Source organism: Aulostomus chinensis, chromosome 1 (assembly GCF_037954235.1).
Source record: "Aulostomus chinensis isolate RoL2024-O1b breed Wild chromosome 1, RoL_Achi_v1.0, whole genome shotgun sequence".
NCBI lineage: Eukaryota > Metazoa > Chordata > Actinopteri > Syngnathiformes > Aulostomidae > Aulostomus > Aulostomus chinensis.
Window position 1 is genome coordinate 18,075,524 of NC_141320.1, and position 23,394 is coordinate 18,098,917.

General features: G+C 45.7%; 1 long non-coding RNA gene and 1 other non-coding gene across 2 annotated transcripts; one reads left to right on the plus strand and one right to left on the minus strand.

Moving 5' to 3' along the window:
* Window positions 1-228: 228 nt before the first annotated feature.
* LOC147270625 (uncharacterized) lies at window positions 229-6,155 on the minus strand. The gene is made up of 3 exons (XR_015115696.1): window positions 5,982-6,155; window positions 2,425-2,760; window positions 229-864 (listed from the first exon to the last, which is right to left on the minus strand). It is a non-coding gene; the product is annotated as an uncharacterized LOC147270625 (long non-coding RNA).
* Window positions 6,156-11,247: 5,092 nt separating this feature from the next.
* On the plus strand, window positions 11,248-11,319 carry trnaq-uug (transfer RNA glutamine (anticodon UUG)). Its single transcript has one exon. It is a non-coding gene; the product is annotated as a tRNA-Gln (tRNA).
* Window positions 11,320-23,394: the final 12,075 nt, after the last annotated feature.

Here is a 23,394-nt window from a genome sequence, read left to right on the forward strand (position 1 = left end):
TTGCATGAAGACTTGTTCTCTAAACAATAACAACAAACGTTCCTTACATCAGCACAAAACAGCTGTGTGCTAAGACCAGTAGAAGAAATGTGCATTTTAGGGTGCTCCTCCAAACTGAGGTGCTCTTATGGCTCCAATAAACCCTGACAGAAGAATGGAGATTCAGCATAGCACCGCCCCCACAGCCCCACAGCGTGAGTGAGCAGCAGCAGCAGCTCATCTACCAACAGTCAAAGGATATCTCTCTGATTTGCATGTGCTCCACTCCTGAAGACGTCAGGGTTCAGACTCCCAGCAGGGCGGAAAGAGTTGGCCGACGTGATGACCGATTATTCTGGTGTCAAGACTCCTCCTGGCTCTGATTAATGTGGTCACTACCTGGATGCTTCTTCTTGCTACGTGCATGACTTCTTGCTGCAGTGAGACAGAGAAAAAAAATAAATAAATAATGACCACGTGCCAGCTTACTACTTACGTTGAAGAACTGGTGTCTAAATTTGATCTAGAAGCTCCACCAGAGGAATATCATGTTGTTATAACTCCATCCCTAGGATTTGTTCCAACAAATTTATTAGAACTCCTTTAATAAATGAATCTGTTCCCTCTGCAAAAATGTATTGAAATTCTCTTTACAGTGAAAGATTGGAAAAAAAGTGTGGCTGATGGAGGATGAATTTGTCTTAAGAAGATGAAAGAGGTATCTTTCTTTATCCAGCTGAAAAACAGAGAGATTTAAGACTGAAATTGAATCCTCCTGTAATTTCTGTGGCTTGAGAGAAGAATCCATTGAACATTTCTTCCATCACTGCTTGTGTGGTCGAACATTCTGGTCCAACGTGGAGAAGTCTGTTTCAATGAAAACATCTGCGAGAAAAGGACAACCAAATCAAAAAGGACAACTTGTTTAAATTTGAGGTAAATTTCATCTTTCATCTTATTTTTCATCTCTCTGTCTTTTGTCTGATTATTTGTCTGAACTCATGATGTCTTTGTACTGCTTTACATTTCTATGTTGTAACCCTGGCTAAAGAGCTTTATTTTGTATTTTTGAATTGATTAATTAAAAAAAAGCTTACTTCCCCCAACAGACTGAACTTGGGATCTGATTGGCTGCTGTGAGCTTGAGATGCTGCCTTCAAGTGCACCTTGAATTTTCCATCCATCCATCAATTTACTTCCAATTATACTGTTAAGGGTTGCAAGGGGGCTGGACAACACATATAGACGGACAACGTGTCAGGGTTGCTTCATACTTTCTGGTTTCACTTGAGTCAGTTATCCTGTAATTAAGGCTTCTTAATGATGCCTGACTCGTTGCTCTGCTTCCAAACAAAAGGGAATCATTAACAAGAGAAGAAGCTTCATCAAATAGGTTGAAGCTAAAAGTTTCATCAAGTTGATGAGCTGCTTTGGCAGCTTCAGAACACACAGTGATGTGGTTCCACCCACAGGAGAGTGGCTTTAGGGTTCACTTCCCACCAATGCACACAACTCCTACATGTAAGTTCTCAATAGGATGGAGTCAAATTCTGATGGAAGCTTTTGTTATATTTCCTAAATGGATGTGAAATGATTTCTCCAAGGGAAAGTGAAGCAGCAGCAGTAGAACATCAGTTGTGCTCACTTCTGTTCTGGGATCAGATTTGGATCAAATTGCTTTCAGGCTTCAGGTGCTGGTAGAATGAAATATTTCCTTTATTGTCCTCCTCAATTTGTCCATCATCAGGAGACTCAGTGTTTTTGTTTTGAGGAACCAATGAAATTGCACCAGTATGGCTGACACCCTGGTGACTGGTCAGACCAGCAGCTCTGACTGTGTAAAGCCCAGTTGCAGCCCTGAAGTCTCAGAAGCAGCAGAGGAAACACACTGCGTGCAGTCCTGGTTAGGCGTGAACGTCACCTTCAATATCAGCGCCTGTTGTTCAGTGCTGGGGGGGCAGAGGCATGAGTCACTTAGTGAGCAGAATGGTAGTGAACTCAGTTCACCACACGATGAAGTATTAATGTATCATTAAGGAACATTCCAACACATGAATCAATTAAGTTTCAGTGTGTGCACTTTAGTCAAATGTACATGTCACAGGTTGTCCACGACAGCCTTTTGGAGTTGTTGTGTATTTGATGAGTTGAAGGACTCATACTGCCCCCCCCCCCCCCAACTGATAACTAGAGAATGTACCTACTCATGATTAAAGGCAGTAGGACTACAGGCCAATTTGCCAAAATGTTGGACTATTGCTTAAAACCCTTAGCACTTTCCTTGGATGGCGAGTTCACATGAACAACACTGGCATCGTCATAGACGACCGTCCAGTATGACCTTTGACAAAATGCCATTTCAGCAGAAATTACTAGCATGTTTTGAGTAACTGACAGAAGTGATCTTGCACATAAAAGACAGAGGTGAATAAATTCAAATCAAACCATGAATGGAGTATGAACTGGATTCAGACATGAACACTTCCAACTGGTTTCCAAATCCTCTGCAGTGCAAATGTAGATGCTACTCTTTGGTAGGCTTTGCCTCCTTGTACTCCTGGATGTGAAAGGGTCGTCTGTTCCTGGGACGTTTCTCACTTCTCTGCCATCAGGGTTCAACAAACATGGTCGTCATCCTCAGGTCCTGGTTCAAATGGATTTGCTGTTTAACAGCAGCAACCAAGAGCTGCTCTGACGACCAGTGAGGCTGAATGGAAAGAGGAAGGGACTTCCCTCTAACAGGTTTTAGGGAGTCACCTGTCAACGTCGTCACCCCAACATCTGCAAAATAACAAATAACATAGGAAATAAAAAGGAAATTGATTCAATATGGCAAATCCATGAGATTGGTCACTTTGCAAGATGCGGGTCTGCATTGACAGCTGAATCTAAACAACCTATGCAATGTGAACAACAGGTCAAACCTTCACAGGTTTCTTCTTCTGTTGGCTCTGAGAGGCCTGATATTCCTGTGAAAAGAAGGACTTTCTCTCCCTCTCCTTAACAGCCCTGAACTGGAAAAAGGTTTCTATGGAAGAGCTCCCTGCTAGAAAAAAATACACAGTTATTACCTCCTGAAACACTCTTAATTTATACAGAGCATTTCTCATTACTCATCTGAGTCCAGCCACTGCACCAGGCTAGCGATAGAAAGAAGCGATTTTAGAAATCCAAGAGTATGATTGAACCTTTAAGGCCCCTTTGAATCATTTTATGTCACAGAATCCATAAATCTGTTAAGCTGCACTAGCGCTAGGTTGTGCAACATCCATATGTCCACTAGTGGCAGGCGTCTCCTTGTGGACATCCTGTAAAAAACTTATGTTTAAGCCACATACAGAGCAAAAGGTAGGGAAGCTGTGAGTGCAGCGCCACAGAATGGACAGAACATCTGAAATTAAAACAAGGGGACAGGCTTGGACGCCTGGGATAGAGGGTTGAATGTAGTATTTGAACGATAATCAGTCTCTAATCTCAGTTTATCTCATTGCTACCAGCAAGCAGGCTCACAATAGACAAGCAAAGGGGCAGCGTGAACATGTTAATAACATGAACGTCCCGTAATGTGAGGCGTTGTACCGTGATATCTTTGAATTAGCATTTTAAGTTCATTTTATGTAAACAGTCAAATAAAGTCACATTACCACGCTACGCCGTAACTTGATTTTCTTCCCGCTCTTCTTGGAAACCAAACGTCTGTCAGCCGTCTCCTCTCCTCTCCTACGCGTCTCTGCATTGAGCTGTTGGGCTGAGAGCGCCCCCTGCAGGTTCGGTGCACTTGCGTTGGGGGCGACTGGTTTTGCAGCGTTTTCATTTTGGAGCCGCATTCTTGGTTCGCTTCCTGTTGTGCTATGCATCGTTTCTCTGTTTGCGGCGCAAAATGTGATGATGCATTTGTTTTTGTTTGTTGCATCACGCTTTTTTCACTTGCACGGCGTTAGTCTTTTTACCACCTCGTGTACATGGAGCCGGTCTGGGCCTACATCTCAGCAGACCCTTGCTACTGCTCTGCATTGTGTTGAGTGTTGAGTGGGAGAAGGAGACTCAGTGTTTGGTATTCGCCCAAACAGGTGGTGTAATTTATTTCTGCACAGAAATAAATTTGAAAAATGCAGCAGCATTCATCCACCGGACCGGGGGCGCCGCCAGAAATTTTGGGCCCCTTGAAAGATTCAAATTTTGCCCCCCAAATCCCCCCCCCCCCCCCATCATCATAACTGCATTTTTTGTCAGACTTTTCATTGCCTGTTCATGGACCATGAGTTTGTGTGACTTTAAATAAACGTATAAACTTATTACAAGTTACTTAATTACAAAGTGTGGAAAACTTTCTGAAGTGCTGAATGTTGTGTTGATTTGAACTAAGAATCTGACCAAAACTCGATCATAGACCTGCGACCTCGGATGTCCTGGTGCCACGTGCACCGGTGGGCATCCTTATGTTCAAACATGGTGTTCGTTATGGACAAACTGTGACTTGCACAGAAGTCCAATAACTGAACACCACTCTGGTTCAGGTCGGGCCTGCCGTCCCTCCCAATCACACCCCTCCAGGTCACGCTGTCGTTGCCCACGTGAGCGTTGAAGTCTCCCAGTAGGACAATGGAGTCCCCAGCCGGGGCACCATCCAGTACTCTTCCCAAGGACTCCAAAAAGGGTGGGTACTCTGAACTGGTGTTCGGAGCATTCGCGCACACCACCGTCAGGACACGTTCCCCGACCCGAAGGCGCAGGGAAGCAACCCTTTCGTCCACCGGGGTAAACCCCAACGTACAGGAAGAGGGTCGAGGGGCAAAAACATGTGAGACAAGCCCCCAGCACCACCCCACCTCTCCCACCAGCTCGTTGAGGTTTCACCACATTTCAAAATAATGCGTCTCAATGGGGTTCCAGCTTTCACTGAGTGGCTGCCTTTTTTTCTGTCCCAGTCTGTGCGGAGATAAAAGCAATTCCAATCCTTTTTTGTCTTTTCCCTGCCATTTGCTGCCTTTTTGTACTTCAAGTTCATCACCAAAATATTTCCACTACATACAAACAACATGAAGACATCTTCACTTACACTGCTCACACAGTAAAGACTTCAATGCCCAGGTCGAGGCGCCGAGTCTTCTTTGTAGCAAAGTCACAAATTCAATATTTGAAGTCCAGTGAGCGAGCCAATTCCCTTTCAGCTGAAAGTGTTGCAGGACCCTTCAGGCTCTCTTGCCCCATGGTCGACCTGAGGTGACTCAGGATCAGTCTGAGTTCACTGAATGCCCTTCCTCCACCAGCAACCGTAACGGGCAGAGGGCAAAAAAATCCAAAGTGCACACAAACCTCTCCAAAAATGCTCTGGAGTTGCATTTGATAGACTGCATAGAGCAGATCAGGACGAGTGCAGTCAGAAGGGAGAGTGGCAGAATGGACTGCACTGTTTCAGGGATGCAGGCCAGTGAGATGCATTGTAGTGAACTCACACTCAGCCTTCCATGAGTTCCCCTAACAGTCAATAATTTAACTGAACTGTGATCAAGGCTGGAAGTAACACAATAAAGAAATCAACTATAAAGAATGTGTGACAGATTAGACCCACATAGGGATACCCACACGCCCCCAACCCACAAGTTGGGTTTGTGGCAGAGCACTGATGGACCAGGGCCTTAAAAACTAGAATCCTACAGCCTTTATGTACTGCTTAGCTCCTTCTCCAAACCTGGTTCCAGTAGTTTGGGTGGGCGTGTCCTCCTGAAGCTGAATCTGTGCATATTTAGGGCACCCATTAGTCATGAGCTCAGCACCAGCAGAACGTAGTATTTTATCTTGTACTGAGTCCAGTTTATCTCGCAAGTTCACCCACTTCAGCTGTTTGTTCACCGTGACGACAAAGGCAGCGTTTTTAAATGAGAACTGGCACTGCACCGCTCGCTGTAAACTTGTTCTCCTGGTTGGCTCATCGGGCCGCGTTCATCAGAACCCTGTTCTCATTCACGAGCGTTTAGAACTCTCAAGGCCAGTGAGCCTACCTTCTTGGAGAAGAACTGAGGGACCAGTTGTCTGCCTCTTTTCTTCCTCTCTTCTTTCTCCCGTCTTCCTCTTCGTTTGAGCCAACCAGACTTCATTATTACCGCTCGTTTCTCACACCGTCCATCAGCGACTCAGCGGCTGTGAGCGCACACCTGCAGCAGCGGCAGAGTGACGGAGCTCAGAGCGGCATTCGCGGGTTTGAATTGGACTGCACCATTGTGCAAGGGGGGGGGGGTTAAATGGCAATGTGATGAAGAACTCAAGAAAAAAGTAATGGAAATCGACAACCATGTTTAATTAGCTCATTTTAAATGATTTTTTTTTTTTTTACTTTACAGCCCCACTGAGGGCCCCTGTCAGTGCTCGGGCCCTTAGAATCGTTCCCATGTACCCCCCCCCCAGCAGCGCCCATGGTCATGCCATCCATTGGCTCACCAGCCCTGTGAAAACCTCTTCATGTTCATGTGTACTTCATTTTACAGTAATTCCAAACGATCTGGTGGCATTTTCAGGGGACACAATGGTGCAGTGGTGAGCACTGCTGCCTCCCAGCAGGAAGGTTCCAGATTGGAGCCCCAGCTGTGTGAGTCTGCATGTTCTCCCTGTTCCTGTGTGGGTTCTCTCTTCCTCCCACAGTCCAAAGACATCAAGAGGGGACGAGGCTGATTGATACTCTAAATTGACCGTAGGTGTGACTGTGAGTGTGAATGGTTGTCTGTCTCTATGTGTTGGTCCTGTGATGGACTGGTGACCTTTCCAGGCTGAACCCCGCCTCTCGCCCGTTGATGCTGGGCTAGGCTCCAGCCCCCCCCCCCCCACACACACACACACACACAAACCTTGACATATAATCAGTGTAGAAAAGGAAATTTATTGACACTAATGACTGAATCTGTCAGAACTGAACTGGATGTAAACCCTGAGAATTCAGAGTAAGGACCAGGAGGGAGGAACACAATAATAGATAAGAGAAAATGTGGAGTCTGGATTCTTTTCTAGAAGGAGACGGCAGTGACAGTCCTGCAGAGTGACATCACTGACATGACTGGATGACTTCAGTCACATGACTGGATGACTTCAGTCATGTGAGTGGATGACAGCGTAGATGCCAATTTAGAGGTTGGGGAAATAGTCTCTGAGAATCCCGCTTGAACCCACGCCCTCCTTGTCCTTCTAAAACCCAAACAGCGACCATCAGTCTCCCTCCAATCCTGTACTTGGTTCAATGTTGCTGTTCCATTTTGCAGCAGTAGGTGTCGCTGTGATCCCAGGTTCAGTTCAAGAGTCCCAACTCCAGCTCATGTTGGTGACCTCAGTGGCAGGTAAAATGGCGCTTCAGTGGATCATGTGATCAACTCATGTGTGTCCTCACTGCTCCACGGGTCTGTCAAATGTTCTGTAAAATAGTTGGACCCAGCAGAGCTGCTAGATTAGGAGTTGATGGAGTCGTTGCAGATACCAGGGTCCAAAGTCCAGCTTGAACCTGGTTTGTGCAGTTCTTTGTCAAGCTAGCAGCCGTTCTTTTCACTGCCAAGCTAAAGTGACTTCTGTCAACAAAGGTCAACATACAAAAGGATATTTCTACTGGCAGTTCAAGATTTTGATCAAACTCCTTTTTCAGAGCTGGAACCTTCCTCTTGTGTCAGCTTCCTGTTCCCATCTCCATGGTAACGGTCAGTTTTGACCCACGTCTTCAATCAGCTGTCAAATAAACTAAAACAATTTTCTATCCTCCAAGTTGTTTCCATCTCTTGGTGACCTTGTTAGGCTTCCTTATCATGGAAATATTGGCTTGAATATTTAGTTGTGGGCCTCTGGACCTTTTTTTAGTCAGTAAACCCTCGATTTCAGTTAAAATATGATAAATGAACCTCAAGAAAATCCTAGAAATAAACCAAAGGTTGTTGTGTTTCCTGACCATTACTGAGGGTGTTAGAACACATCTCTGACATGGATTGGTTTGATTTAGTATTCATTTTAATATAATTAACTATCGGAACATCCATGGTGTTATGGGTCAGTTTAGACCCTCATATTTTTACTTCAAGAAAAAGAGAAAAAAGTCTCTTTTTCAGCAACACAACTTTGATATAAACACAAAATGAAAAGCAGAACAAGCCAGAACCCAAAATATGGATTTGGAAGGTCAACAAACAACAACCAGTCAAGCAAATCAAACCAACAGAAACCAGTTACTGGTTCAAAACCAGTAAAAAACAAAAACAGAGGAAAAGTCTCTGTGTGTAAGAACATGCATGTGTGTGCATGTGTGTGTGTGTGTATGTGTGTGTGTGTGTGTGTGTGTGTGTGTGTGTGTGTCTGTGTCTGTGTGTCTGTGTGTGTTCAGATGCTTGTGTGTCACTTCTGTGTGTTCTTTCCAGAGATGTTCCCTGCAGTTGAAGCACCATCCGTTTGTCCTGCTGTCCTGACTGCTTGGGCAGTCCTGACCCTCTTTCTTCTGGAACCATGTCCTGAGGGGGTTGTGGCTGTGGCTGTTCTGGTTGGTGTTGAGGCAGGGCTGCTGAGGAGGACGCTGGTGTGGATGCTCTCTGTGTTGCTGATGGCATGGATGGAGTGCTGCTGAGCTCTGCAGGTGTCTGAGCAAGGCTGCAGCGTCTGGGTCTCGGGGCGTCCGTTCCCTTCCCTCAGTGTGTGGCTTGACCAGGGAACTTCCCAGCTCCTCCACAAACATTCTCCTCTAGCTCTTCTTGGTTGAGCTCCACTCCTGGTGGATGTTGGTCCACAACACCAATGTTTCTATGCAGACTCATCAAGGATGCTGCAAAACACAAGAATCCACCACAAGACTTTCTCTTCAACCATGTTGAGGTCTTCATGGCTGTGATGATGCAGGTTCTCTTTCTTATTTTCGTCTTTAAAAAGTCAGTCGTTTCATGTTAAATAATGAATGTTTATTAAAAAACAGTTGATCATCTTTTATTAATTACTGTATTCTCTTTTGGTGTCCCAGTGTTCATTTATTGATCTAAACCTGATATTTAGAAAAGCAGACAGCACAAAAACAGAAAATGCCACCATATCATTTAAATTTTCTGTCAAACAAATGTTGACTTTTTTTGTATAAGCCCCTCCCCTCTGTAGGTCTGGTGGCGCAATGGATAACGCGTCTGACTTTGGATCAGAAGATTCTAGGTTCAACTCCTGGCTCCGTTCAAACTTCATAAACAAAAGCTTTCACACCTGAAGTGAGAACCAGTGATCAAAGTCACTGAAGTCCTCCCAGGTTTCCTCCTTCTCTGCTGGAAACATGAACACATGAATGATCCTGCTACCTCTCATGTTAAGCTGCACTTGACAGTGACAGCAGGAGAACAAAAATCCCAGTGTGTCATCAACATTTCCTGTCAATCAATGATAGAAGCTGTTGAGTTTCTGGATCAGAACAAGGAGAAAGGAGCCCCAATGAAAGAGTGATGGTTCTTGATTCTGATTTTGTTCTTCACTCCTACACCAGAGAGTGAAAGTGTGGGCTGGCTGGGAGCAACTGCCTGCTTCAGAGTGGGAGGAGCCTCAGGACTTTCCAGTGAGAGCTGCAAACTTCCACCAGCGCCCAGTGCCAGCAGGTCTTCATGATGGAGCTGAGAAGAACACAACAACACCAGATCACTGGAGAGGAGCACAACACTTCTTTGCTTCCTGGCCACTCTCATGTCTGTCTGTCCATCTGGAGCTGGGGGAGGAGCTTCACATGTTTTTTATTTTCTTAAAAAGGGAATGACATGACTTCCTCTGTATGTTAGAATATGAACGACTAAAAATGTTCATCCACAGTTTAAAGTTAGAATTAAATTTAAAGTAGAAAACTCTCCCCTCTTCAATCCTGTCACAGTGTTGTAAACTGTTTCAAACAAATTCTACTGTTAAACAGTTCAAGTGTTTCCAATGAAGCTGAATGTTCTCCTCTACTTTCCTCAATTGGGTTTCTTTCATGTCCTCCTGAGATCAAAGACAGAATTCTAGGTACAAATAAAGACACTATCAAAGCCCTGATGACATCATCATCAATTCTGTCTTTGATCTGTGTCTGTCCAGCCGGTCCTGAGTGGATCCAACAGTTTCCCATGGGTGACTCTGTCGTGGTCTCTCTCCTCCTGCTGTCTCCAACTCTCAGAGTGCTTCTACTGGTTTCTCTCCATCGTCCCTGTTGCTAGGCAGAGCACTGGTGAGGACTGAGGCCAGTGATGTCATCACCTCCAGCTGAGACCTGCCAGGTGATCCTGCTTCATTCAACTCTGCTGCCTCTGCCACTGCCCTGACTGGTGAGGCTGACAGCAGGTTCTCTCTCATCTAAACTCTCTGTTTACAATGGAGGCTGAAATCCTTGTGATTGGTGGTTCAATCATCAGGTCTGTTGAACTCCCAGGTGCCATCACCTGCTGTCTTCCTGGTGCCAAAGTTGTGGACATTATTGAACGTCTCCAGGACTCATTGATCTCCACCCCTCAGCTCACATCCTGATTATACAGGTGTGTGTGAATGACATCACGAAGAGGCAGCCAATCATACTTCATGACCAGCTTGAGTCTCTTGCTAGTTCAAATCAGAGTCTGGGTAAATTCTGTGTTTTTTCTGGCTCCATCTCTGCTCCTTCCAGAAGCAGGGAGCATTTCAGCCTCTTTCCAGTCTGCATGAATGCTGAAAGGCTTCTGTACTGTTTGGCTTTGCTGTTCCCTGCAGCTTGGACATCAGATTAGAACGAACCACACTCACTAACTCACCTGTTCTTAACCACTGAGAGCTGATTTGGTTAAACATGGAAAAATACTGACTCACTATGAGGATGTTCTCCTGCCCTGTGTGGGTGGAGCCAAGAGAATAAAAAGACTGTGAGACCCAGAAATCAGGGCTTTTTCTCCTCCATCTTAAGGTGGTTAGACTGAAGTCTCAGCTCTGACTCTAGATCTGTTCTCTGTGTGCCAACATAAATGTGATTGGACCAGAGAAGTTGATGAGGATTTTGTTAACCTGAACCATGATAGAAAATTGTTTTCGTTTATTTGACAGCTGATTGAAGACGTGGGTCAAAACTGACCGTTAACATAGAGATGGGAACAGGAAGCTGACACAGAGGAAGGTTCCAGCTCTGAAAAAGGAGTCTGCAACCATTAACAGGAATGAGCGGAAGACAATGGATGAATGGATGGATGGATGTTTGTGAAAATTAAAACCAGACAACCACTGTAGTCCCTCCTACATGATAAGCGCCATAATTTTTCTCACTCATGTCTTTTTTTTTTTTGGACAGGTTCCATGGTGTAATGGTTAGCACTCTGGACTTTGAATCCAGTGATCCGAGTTCAAATCTCGGTGGAGCCTCCAGCAGGTCTCGGACTGCGGACTTTGAAGGAGGAATTGCATTTTTCGATGGCCAACTCCTGCTACTTGGCTGTGGCTGGTTGGGAGGAGGCTCAGGCCCTAACAACGCTGCCACCACCTTCAATTAAGACCTCAGTTTTGTCCTGGTTGAGCTGGACAAAGTTCTCTGTCACCATGACAGGTAAATGGACATCAACTGGTCCTGAGACACGGCGATGTGAAAAGGAAAGAATCGCTGCTAGCTTGACAAATAACTGCACAAACCAGGTTCAAGCCTGGACTTTGGACCCTGGTATCTGCAACAACTCCCATCAACTCCTAATCTAGCATCTCTGCTGAGGGTCCAACTATTTTACAGAACATTTGAGCATCACAACACTTAGCAGGACCGTCAAGTTGGATTCTCAGAGACTATTTCCCCAACCACTACATTGGCATCTACACTACCCAGATAGCAGGAGTCTTTGGGCCAGATCCGTTTGAAAGCTTCCTGATCCGGCTGTGGTGCACACATGACGGTTTTGGCCCACACATGAAATACAGGTTTTAACCCGAAAGCTCCAAAATCCAAGGTGAAATGAAAATGTGTGGAACTAACTGGATTCAGTCCGAACATCCTAAGGTGCCAAATACTGAAGTAAAATCAGAACTGGACCAATCCTGGGTCTGGTGTGGTGCTGATCTGCAATTGGGATGCGGGCCGTTTTTGGGCCATCGTGCGTCTAGACACTGTTTGTGTTCAAGTTTAAAGTCCCACAATCAGAAGTAGCTGAATCTGACAGGTGAAGGTTTGGAACTACAAGATGGTTGATGTTTCCTTGACTTGATGCTCTGACTGTCAGGGTGGATGACAGCTTCTTCTGCTGCTGCATCTTAGTAGCTAAGATTTGTGTCCAACCAGATCAACTTAAAGAGCTTCAACAGACAAACTGTCCAGTTTAACAACAAATACCAGTCAGTAGGGCTGGGTATCGATTCAGATTTTCCTAATCGATTGGATTCGATTTTCCGAGGTCCGATTCAATTCAATTCACGATTCAATCCGATTCAACGTCCATTTATTTATTTATTTAAACCTGACCAAGTGACTGACAACACAAAAAAATGAATGAATATAAATCAAATTAAAATAAATTACAAGATAGACAATGTAAATAAAGTTTCTCCAAAGATGACACACATAAACAGGACACTCACTTAGCTACAACTGTCTCACAGCTTTTGTGCAATAACACTACAATGGTTGTGACAACTGCATCAGAACAGAATTAACAGCCAGCTGTTGACTCAAATAAATGTAGGCAAATTAAAATAGCACCAATATCTCAGTTTTTTGGAACATGGTCTGTATATTTGAAACATACAATGTAAACTGAAAAACACCATCAGACAAGTGGTGACATTCCATCTTGTTTTCCAGGCATTCTGAACTTCCTGTTTGGGTTTGGTTTGTTTTTCATTCATGCAAAAAAGAAAAGTATTTCCAAGTCTAAACAGCTCTGAATTACTCCTTAAAGGGTTTTCTTGACACACGAATAAAAAAGATCTTGTAAACTTCTGAACAATAATCACAAACCTAAGTCCATAAAACTTCAAGACCTGTCATCCCTTTTCTTACTTGTTGGAGACAGTAAGATTTTTCTGCATGAAAAGGAGTTGATCAACATGTTGAGGAGTAAGGCAGCTCCTTTTTGCCGTCACAACATCCCCAGTGGTGGAAAAAACCCGCTCGGACGGGACACTGGTACCAGGTACACAAAGGTACCGTTTTGCTTGGTGGGCCAATAGGGGATCCTGCTTTGCATGTGTTCTCCACCAGTTGAGAGGATTCTCAGAGAGTGGAATGGGTGTTACTTCCCTGTATATTTTGATTTCATCCTGGGCCTTTTCAAATACAGTTTTCTGTGTAACTGTCTCTTTCCGCATGTAGGCTGACCCTAGGAGAGACATCAGTGCAGAGGATTCCTTTGGTCTCTTTGGTGGAGCAACATCTTCAACGGGATCAGGCACAGCTTCTTCTTTTCCACCAAAAGCAGATGTTTGCTGTTTGAAAATAGCAAGAAAATGATCTGGAAAGACACTTGGAATACAATTCAGAATACAACTGCTTAATATTAAAATAATGAAGACAAATTAAATTTGAGTTGAATACAGTAAAGTACAAAAACTGTAGGAAATAAGGATTTTTTTGTGTCAATAACTTACATTAGAAGCCTCTGCCTGTGCCACAACAGAAGCACCAGTCACCAGTCGGGAGAATGTGTGGTTCCAGGCCTCATCAGACAAGAAAGGCAGAGCCTTGAAACGAGGGTCTGACGCTGAAGCAACATAGAGCCTGTCCTTCAAGGCACGAACCTTGAAAAGATATATTTGATCACTTAAATATAATTTAATTGGAAATGAATGTGCATGAATGCACACGCATTCACCTACATACTTTTTAAGCTTACCTTGAATTGAGGTTGTTGTCTGCTGCTGTCCTGACCTCTTTGATGACTGTTGAATCCTGGGGGACACAGCGCATCTCTTCCAACAGTTGTGCATGCAAGGGTGCAATGATGGACAGAGTCGGGGATTTTTCCTCAGACGTGGCAAGAGTAGCTGCTTTCAGTGGCTGAAGGGCTTTGACCACATCCTCTGGGACTCTTACGTCCACTTCTGTCAACGTGCAGACATCTTTCTCGTTTCTGCGTACTTCAGGTGACAGCAGAGCTGCTGAGATGGCTGGTTGCTGCTGGAGGAAACGGTCCAGCATCTCCAGTGAGCTATTCCAACGTGTCACCACGTCAATCACCATCTTGTGCTCAGGAAGCTCCAGCACCCTTTGCTTCTCACTGAGGATGCGGCTCGCCGTAGAGCTACGATGAAAAAATGCAGCCATGCGTCTGACTCTGCCGAGCAAGCGTGCAGCTGTAGGGACTTTCAGCGCAGTTTGCGAGGCTAAATTAAGAAGGTGTGCAAAGCAACCAATGTGCAACAAGCCCGTAATCTCCGCAGCGCGGACAATATTTGCTGCATTGTCAGTTTCGATAGCTTGCACCTTGTTCCTAAGCTTCCACTCGCCTATTGCACTGAATAACAGTTCGCTGAGTTTTCTCGCTGTGTGGCTGGTTTCCACGGCTCTGGTTTGAAGAACATGGCATGCGAGGACCCAGTCGCTAATGTAGTGAGCTGGAATGGTCAGATATGAATCTGTTGCTCTTGACGTCTAACAATCACAAGTCAATGCCACGTTCTCTGCTGAGTGAAGCGAAGTTTCGATGCTTTGTTTTAAGCTTGCGTTCATGTTTGGTATTGTCGAATGTCTTTGCATATAAAAACTGCGACAGCCTCGGTTATCTTATACCTGCTCCAGGCTGCGTTGTTTGAGCCGTGTCGACTGGTTTTCTGCTGGGTGATGTCTTGACAAGTGGAAATTTGTCGTATTCCCACAGTACTTTACCATCCCGTTGCATAGTTTGCATATTGCCCCCCCCCCAAGTCGTCATTTTCTCCGTCCTTAAAACCAAAGTGCACCCAAACATCGGCCTTTAATCTCACCGAGTGTGCCTTCAGGGTTGTGCTTCAGTCCGCCATGTTTGCTTGACTGGTAGTAAATTCTCGCAAGATCACATTCCATTAAAACTGCCGCCAAACGCTGATCATGCGAGACTGCCAGAGTTGATACACAGGCTGTTCTCTGCAAGTTAGGAATCGATCTGTGGGTTTTATGAATCGATATCAAACCATGAAAAGGAAAATTGATTCAAATGGATTAAATAGATTTTTTAAACCCAGCCCTACTCATTAACGATAAATCTTCCATGCAAACCAAAGTTAAACACGGTGTTCCCCAAGGTTCAGTGCTGGGGCCGATACTCTTCACTTTATATATGCTTCCTTTAGGTCATATTATTCAAAAACACTCCATACATTTCCATTGTTTCACAGATGATAATCAATTATATTTATCAATAAAGCTTGATCAAGGCCAACAGTTATCCAAACTACAAGCATGCATTCCAGACATGAAGGCCTGGATGACTTATAACTTGTTACTGTTCAACTCTGATAAGACAGAAGTTCCTGTGCTTGGCCCAAAACCCCTTAGAGACACATTATCTAGTGATGTCACTGCTCTATTGTAACTCTTTATTATCATATATTTTTATTTACTTTATTATCAGGCTGTACTAACAAGTGGTTGAAGACTCTGCAGCTGGTCCACAATGCAGGTGCATGCATAGAAATAAAGCGTAAAGCATAGACAAGAAGCATAGACAGAAACTAGGAAGAGAGAGCACATCACGCAAATCTTAGCTTCGCTGCACTGGCCTCCAGTAAAATCCAGAGTAGTGTTTAAAATCCTTCTCCCAGCTTGTGAAGCTCTTAAAGGACAATTCCAGTGCAAAACAAACCAAATGTGTGTTCTTGTATTATTAATTATTTTTGAAGAATTGCAGGGATGTATTTTTGCAACATTCAAAAGTAACCTGGTTTGGTTGCATACTGCAAATTAGCTCTCAACACAGGTTTAACAGAAAAGTCACGCAGAATCTCGTGTCTTTCATGATGTTTCTTGTGTTGCAGCAGGTATCTGGAGGGTGGGGAGCTGTTCATTCCTCCTAGTTGGAAGCACCTGGGCCCATTTTTGATTTATTGTTGTGTTTTTTTTTAGTTAAATACATTCATTATTGGCTTTCAACCTGCGTCTCCCACTCTTTTGTCATGGCTTCAGTGTCATGTTTGGAAAAATGGTTTCTCCCCACTGTGCATTCTCATGTGTCTTTTCAGGTGTCCCTTTACCGAGAATCTTTTAGCACAAACTGAGCAGGGGAATGGTTTCTCCCCAGTGTGCGTTCTTATGTGTTTTTTCAGTTGTGCCTTTATCAAGAATCTTTCAGCACCAAGTGAGCAGGGGAATGGTTTCTCCCCAGTGTGTGTTCTCGTGGTTTTTCAGATATCTCTTTTCTGAGAATCTTGTGCCACAAATTGAGCAGAGGAATGGTTTCTCTCTAGTATGTGTTCTTATGTGGCTTTTCAAATATCCTTGAACAGAGAACATTTTTCCACAAATGGAGCAGGGGAATTGCTTCTCCCCTGTGTGAGTTCTCATGTGCATTTTCAGATGCCCATTTTCTGAAAATCTTGTGCCACAAACTGAGCAGGGGAATGGTTTCTCCCCATTGTGCATTTTCATGTGTCTTTTCAGACCTCTCTTTTCTGAGAATCTTTTGCCACAAACTGAGCAGGGGAATGGTTTCTCTCCAGTGTGTCTTCTCATGTGTCTTCTCAAATTACCCTTTTCTGAGAATCTTCTGCCACAAACTGAGCATGGGAATGGTTTCTCCCCAGTGTGTGTTCTCATGTGATTATTCAAACTCCTTCTGTTCCTAAAATCTTTACTGCATGTTGAGCACCTAAAGGGACGCTCATCCTTCCTGACTTCTGTCTCAGATTCAGAAGGACCAAAGTTCACGTTCCTGATGATCTCTGATTCTCTTTCAGTCTTTACTTTTTGCTCTTTTGAGCTGCAATGACTCACTTCCTGTCCTGGTCTCAATTTCTGAAGCAAATTCCTCCTGGAGCCAAAGGGTTCCTTGTGCTCAGAGGTGGCCGTGTTATCAGGTCTGACCCAATCATCCTCACTGACTTCAGGCTCAGCTTCAGAAGAGTCTGACATCTGGTCTTCAGTCTGGGGTTGTACAAGTGGATCTGGATCTACCTTGCTGGCTGGTTCTGGTTCTGGTCCTCCACTCTCTTCTCCATCAGCTTCTGTTTTCAGAGGATGAACTGGGCTGCTGCTCAGAGACTCTTCCTTCAAGTTCTCCTCAGTTAGACTCTGATGAAGCTGTGGGAACTGAGGTTTCTCTTCGTCCCCTTCTCTCTTCACAGGGACCAGAGTGAAGGGGAACGTGGTGATATCAGCCTCCTGCTGCCCTTGAAGCTGCCCTCCCTCCTCACTGGTCCAGAGCTCCTCCCTCTCCTCTTTAATGTGGGGGGGCTCTGGGTCCTGCAGCTCAGGGGGAACCTCTTCTTTAATCACCAGCAGCTGCTCCACATCTGCAGGACACAAACAGCAACATCAGAAATCTCTTCATTTGACTCTGAAACAGCGGAGCAACAGACAGAAACAGAAATCAACTCAATGAAAAGAGACGTCCTGCTACTGACAACCAGTCAGCAAACTGGGAACAGAAACGCTGGCTTCAGATGCTTGGATCAACGTTGGGTCACCCAGGTCAAAGGTCATAGGTCCCCATCACTGAATGGTTTTGTCCATTCATAATCACAAGGTGAGGTTTATCCACTCTAACAACACCAAATAGCCGTCAGCTATTAAAATCTTCTATGTTTTTACATTCCTGCTCAGTTGGAACACAATGGCCCTCATTACAGACACAACAAGACCAGAGACACTTGCTGGCTACCATTAGCATGAGTACCGCCTCCCAGTGTCCTGGTCAGTGTGTGGGGTCCAGGGACATCCTGGCCACTGGGAAAAGTGGGACAATTCTTGAATGGCCGGTCCAGCCCAGGCCGGCTGGGCAGTGAACAAAAATAACTTTTTAAAAGGCCTGTATAGTTTCCATTATAGGAGGCACAGTGGTGCAGTGGTTCAACCTGTCACCTCACAGCAACAAGGTTCTGGGTTCGAGCCCCTGCTCAAGCACAGGATCTTTCTGTGTGAGTCTGCATGTTCTCCCTGTTCCTACGTGGGTTCTCTCCAGGTTTTCTGGCTTTGCATTTGTATTCTACATGTAGCTGAGTCAATGCCTATGATATCATTTTACTCTTAATTTGGTGAACTTTCTAAACCTCTAATACTGTAATATTGTAGTAGTAACAGTGTGATAGCCTTTTATTTAGAAGTGGAAACTCTTCTCATTGTTCTGTACTGTTGATGAATGGTTGATGGTCTTCAAGGTTCCTGTTCATGTTGGAGCACTGGAGGTCTGAACCACTGAGACACTCAAAGAGCTGCATGAGTGACATCACTTCAAGCTGGCAGAACGACTCCAGCCAGGGTCCTGCTGAGTGTTGTGATGCTCCGTGTTTAGCTGTCAAGCTAGCAGCTCTGGACTCACTGATCTGGACTGAAACTGCATTGAAATGAAACAACAGAGCTTCACTGGTGTCTGCAGGAGGTTTGCCTTTGGATTTTGTCCCCTAAAGCTGCTGTAACATTGGTTCATTCTGACGGGACTCATTTGGATATCATGTGACTTGCTGCAGGAGACAGAGAGACTGCTGACACGTGTGTGTGTGTGTGTGTGTGTGTGTGTGTGTGTGCTGACTGAGTCAGTGCTGCTCTTTCAGCATCACCATCCTGGTCCTCCTGATGTGTCTGGTGGTCTTCAGCCTGGCAGCAACCACCTTCAGCTGCTCCACAGCTTTCCTCATGTGTCTGATCCATGATGGTGGTAGAATGGAGCTCCATCATCAGAAAAAGTCCCACCAACATTGTGCTGCCTGCTCTTTGACTTTTACTGACTTGTTGTTGTTGATTTGATCCACCATCTTTATCTGAGGGGGCACTGAGCAGGTCTGGGATCATGGATGGGATTGGACCACCTTTGCCTTCAGAAAAACAATCCAATCCTTCTTTCTGGCTCCTGAAGGTGGAGTTTGTCTCTGGGATTTTTCCACAAAATTTTAGAAGTTAAAAACCCCACAAATCCTGATGGACTCCCAACATTACTGGATTAAGAGTTGACAAAATGATCTGCAGCAGCGGAAAAATCTGCTGAAAAAGGTGCGTGATACAGTGTCAGCTTCCTCTCATCTCTCTGTCACACCGCTGTGTGTGTGTTTGTGTGTGTATCTTCTCGTGACACACAAACACACACACACCCCCTCCCAACCCCACTGCCTCCATCACCATCAATCACTGCTTGGACCCTAACGAGCCAGGACGTAGCCCGTCAGGTTCCAGCACAGCTTTTTGCTGTGTTGGGTTGCACTCAGACTGACGTTTCTCTTTCTCTCTCTCTCCCTTCAGAAAGTAACAGATGAGCCACAAACTGAATGTGGACCAGATTTACTGCAGAAGCTGAAGAATCCACTGGAAAAGGCATCACTGAGAGGACAGGTTCACCTCCTCTCTTTCCCTCCGAGCCCTGTCATTGATGCGTCTCAGCATCTTGGGAGAGTTCCTTCTCTGCTTTGTCACAGATCTGAACCCCCTACCATCAAACCACGTTCCATCAAAGAAAGAGGACTTTGGTCAACTTGGGCCATGAGAAGTCCAGAACACATGACTTGGATATGGAGGTTTGTTAGAGTTTGCAAAGGGAAACAGGAGGCTGTTGTTGAGGAGTGGATTGGTGAGAAAGGAGAGTGGAGCTGTTCAGGTGCAAACAGAGTTCAGGGGCTCCAAACAAGAAGCTGAGAACAGGACAAGAAGACAAACAAGAGGTTTAACACAACGCCAACCCTTCAGTTTGGTAAATATCGGCTACATTGAGAGCTCTTATCGAGTCTGACTTTATTTTGTAAGTTGATCTCAGAATTGGAACCAGAAATGTTTTTTTAGTTTTCTTTTTTAATTTGGCCCCGAGGGACTGCCACCTCCTCCTGGTCAGGGGTTTGGGGCCTCAGGGACCCTCAGAGTTCCACCAGCAGAAGCTCAAGCCCTGTTCAAACTACGCTACTTTTTGTTAGCGACAGGCCCTGCTGTTCACACCATCGGCGCTCAATCAGGCTGCTGTTCACACTACAAGATTTGTCGGTGCACAGGAGTGTTCAGACTACAGGATTTTCCCCGTCAGGAGGCGTGGCCAACTGCACAGCTGACCAGGAAACTCTTGGACGCAGCGCACGCCCCTTTCATTGTAAACATGGAGGTGGAGCAGAACGCAGCCCTCCAGGTCCTTAGTGCGCTACCATGGAGCCAAGAATCCTGTGTCCAAGGATATGGTGAACCCTTCCTAGAATCCATGCCCCTCCTCATTGTTGTTGGTGGCTCTGCGTCACTCCCCCACTGCCAGAGCTCCCATGTCTGCTGTCATTGGCTGCAGCTCCGTTTACGTCACTGCCACAAGTCCTGATATCCAGCAGTGCTGGTGTCCACTTTTTGTCACCGACGTCGCATGCGACCTCCCAGTCCACTGTCTTGGATCTGTTCACCCTCATTACTGTAGTGTGGTGGTCATTGATGCCTCAGCCTGATTGGGGGAGGGAAGTCACTGACGCCAAAAATCTTGGAGTGAACTGGGCTTTAGCCTTCATGTGGGACCAGGTTGGACCGGTCTGAGGGTGAAGGTCTGACAAAGTGCAATCCAATTACATGACAACAACAGTGATCCAGAGACCCACCTACCCCCCCCCCCCCCAACACCACCACACCCCTTCCCGCCTCAGTCGCCATCATGTGCCCCTTCACATTTCTGTCTGCCCCCTTATAAATGCCCGTCGAGAACCGGCCCTGCTGCAGCTCCACTTCCTGGACTGAATGAGGGGCCCAGCAGGTCCCTGCGGGGACTCACCTGCTCTGTCCAGCCTGACTCGGGGCTTCAGCACGGCATCGAGCAGCAACCTCTGCCGGCGGTTCTCCCGCTCGTACTCCGCCACGGTTTCCTCCAGCAGAGCCACGATCTGCTCCGCGGCCGCCGCCAGCCGCTCGGTGAGCAGCGCTCTCAGCACCGGTACTCCAGCCGCTGAGTCTCCTTCTCCCAGCTGCAGCAGGAAGTCTTCAGCGGCGGCGAGGATCCGCTCCTGGACCGACACCCGCAGCAGCTGCGCGGCGCACATGTTGAGGTTCTACCGGCGCCACTCAGCCTTCAGGAGACAAAGACCGAGGCCGGGGGTTCACGGACTTCTCCTTCTTTCCTTGTTGTGTTCAAAGCTTCCCGCGTCTTCTTCTCGTTTTTTGAAGTGCGTATTGATGACGTATGTGGTGACGTCCGAAGCCTCGCCAGCCGGCAGTGACCACGTGACTGATTCAGGACCTGCTTCGCCGGCTTGGCGTGAGGGTCTAAATCTAAAGCAGTGAAACGCCGTGGTTTCCTCCCTCTGGTCCGCGCATCTGTTGGAGTTTCGTTTCCAGAGGTGAACCAGCGAGGAAGAGCAGGTTTTCCCCATCTGGGAACATCTGGAGTTGATTTCTCCTCATCAGCTCTGCTCCTACTGATGACTGTAGGAATTTTTCAACAAGTCATCATTAATCAATCAGAAGGACCCACAGAGTCTATATTACGCTGTTCAAAATCTGAAGAGGACACCCTCTAGTCTAAAGTGATCCTTAAATGTGACAACAGTTGATAACAAACTACCAGAAGAGAAACCAGTCTGTTGCATATCAAAGTATTTGTAGCTGGGTCAGTGTGACTGTGAGCCTTCATCTTAACAGCTAAATTGATCCTTAAATGTGACAACAGTTGATAACAAACTACCAGAAGAGAAACCAGTCTGTTGCATTTCAAAGTATTTGTAGCTGCGTCAGTGTGACTGTGAGCCTTCATAGCCAGCATGAAGGAGCTGGTTTTATCTTTGCTGGGGAAATCCCACACACAGCTGCTCTCAGTTCCAAATGTGTGTGTCCTCACTCCACTGTCCTCCTGCTGCCCTCAGAATACAGACACAATTCAACCTGGCAAGTTTGGAGCATAGAAGTGCTCCTGAAGAGATGTGTGTCAGCCCACAGCTGGCTGTTCTTACCTGGAACCTCAAGATGAAACTGCTTCCACAGATTGGAAATGAATCTGATGTTGACTTTTGGACAAATCACCTGTTCATCAGTTCATCATCACTTCCATCCATTTCTACTGCTTATCTTGTTATAGAAAGGAGTCTATCTGCTGTGTGACTGAGGCAGTTACTGTGAGCTGCTGCATGTCTCAGTGTGTGTGTGTGTGTGTGTCAGTGACGTGCGGTCAGGGGAGGCAAGTGAGGCCGTGCCTCGCCCGTCATCATGGAAAGAAAAAAATGTAAATTGAAAAAAATAAAAGCAATTATTGTATTTTTCCTTTGATTTGTACGATAAAGTTATTTTGCTTTTAACTCAACCAGTTTTAAGTTATTTTTTATTCAAAATCACAGATTTTTCATATTTATCGTTCAAATACTGAGAAGAGACGTGCGGTGAGGCACCAGGCAGCTGAGCCTCACCAGGCATTGCTCAATGACTCGGCTAACTGTGCTGCGCGCTATGCAGGGAGCCCGTATTGCTGTCTCTTTCTATGGCGCTATTAAAATGTTCAAATACTTCTGCAAAACAAACTACATTTCTATAGTTTAGCTGGTGAATATCATGTAGAGTGTTTTTGTATACACTGAGTGTAACGTGTTTCTTGTGCTGAGCGATCATAAAACGGCTGCGAAAAGGTGCTGGGTGAGGCACGCAGTTCTCCTGCCTCATGGAGGAGGCGCTAGTGAGCCCAGGGATTCTGCTTGCGCCTCCTCCGGTCCGCTGCAGAAGAAGAAGTGACAGCGAACTACAATTTACTGTTAGGAAAGTCAAGTGCAGTCATTCAGTTATTGTAATCATTTTTGGACCTAAACACCACAGGGACACACTCTTGAATCGGATCTCTACTCTAGATGGCATCACCCTAACTTCGAGTACAACTGCAAGGAACTTTGGGGTCATTTTTGACCAGGACCTTTCCTTCAGCTCCCACATAAAGCATGTGACTAGGACCGCCTTCTTCCATCTGCGAAGTATCGCTAAGATTAGGAACATCCTTTCCCAGAGTGATGCTGAAAAACTGGCGCATGCATTTATCACTTCTCGGCTGGACCACTGCAACTCTCTCCTGTCAGGATGTCCTAAATACTCTCTAAAGAGTCTCCAGCTGGTCTAGAACGCTGCAGCCAGGGTTCTGACAGGAGTTAAGAAGAGAGAACACATCTCTCCACTTTAGCTTCTCTCCACTGGCTTCCTGTAGGATCTAGAATCGACTTCAAAATCCTTCTGCTAACTTATAAGGCTCTCAATGATAAAGCTCCATCCTATTTGAAAGAGCTCATTAGTCCCTACTGTCCGACCAGAGCACTCCGCTCCCAGAATGCAGGTCTTTTAGTGATTCCCAGTATCAATAAAAACAGACTGGGAGGTAGAGCCTTTAGTGACCGGGCTCCTCTACTGTGGAACCA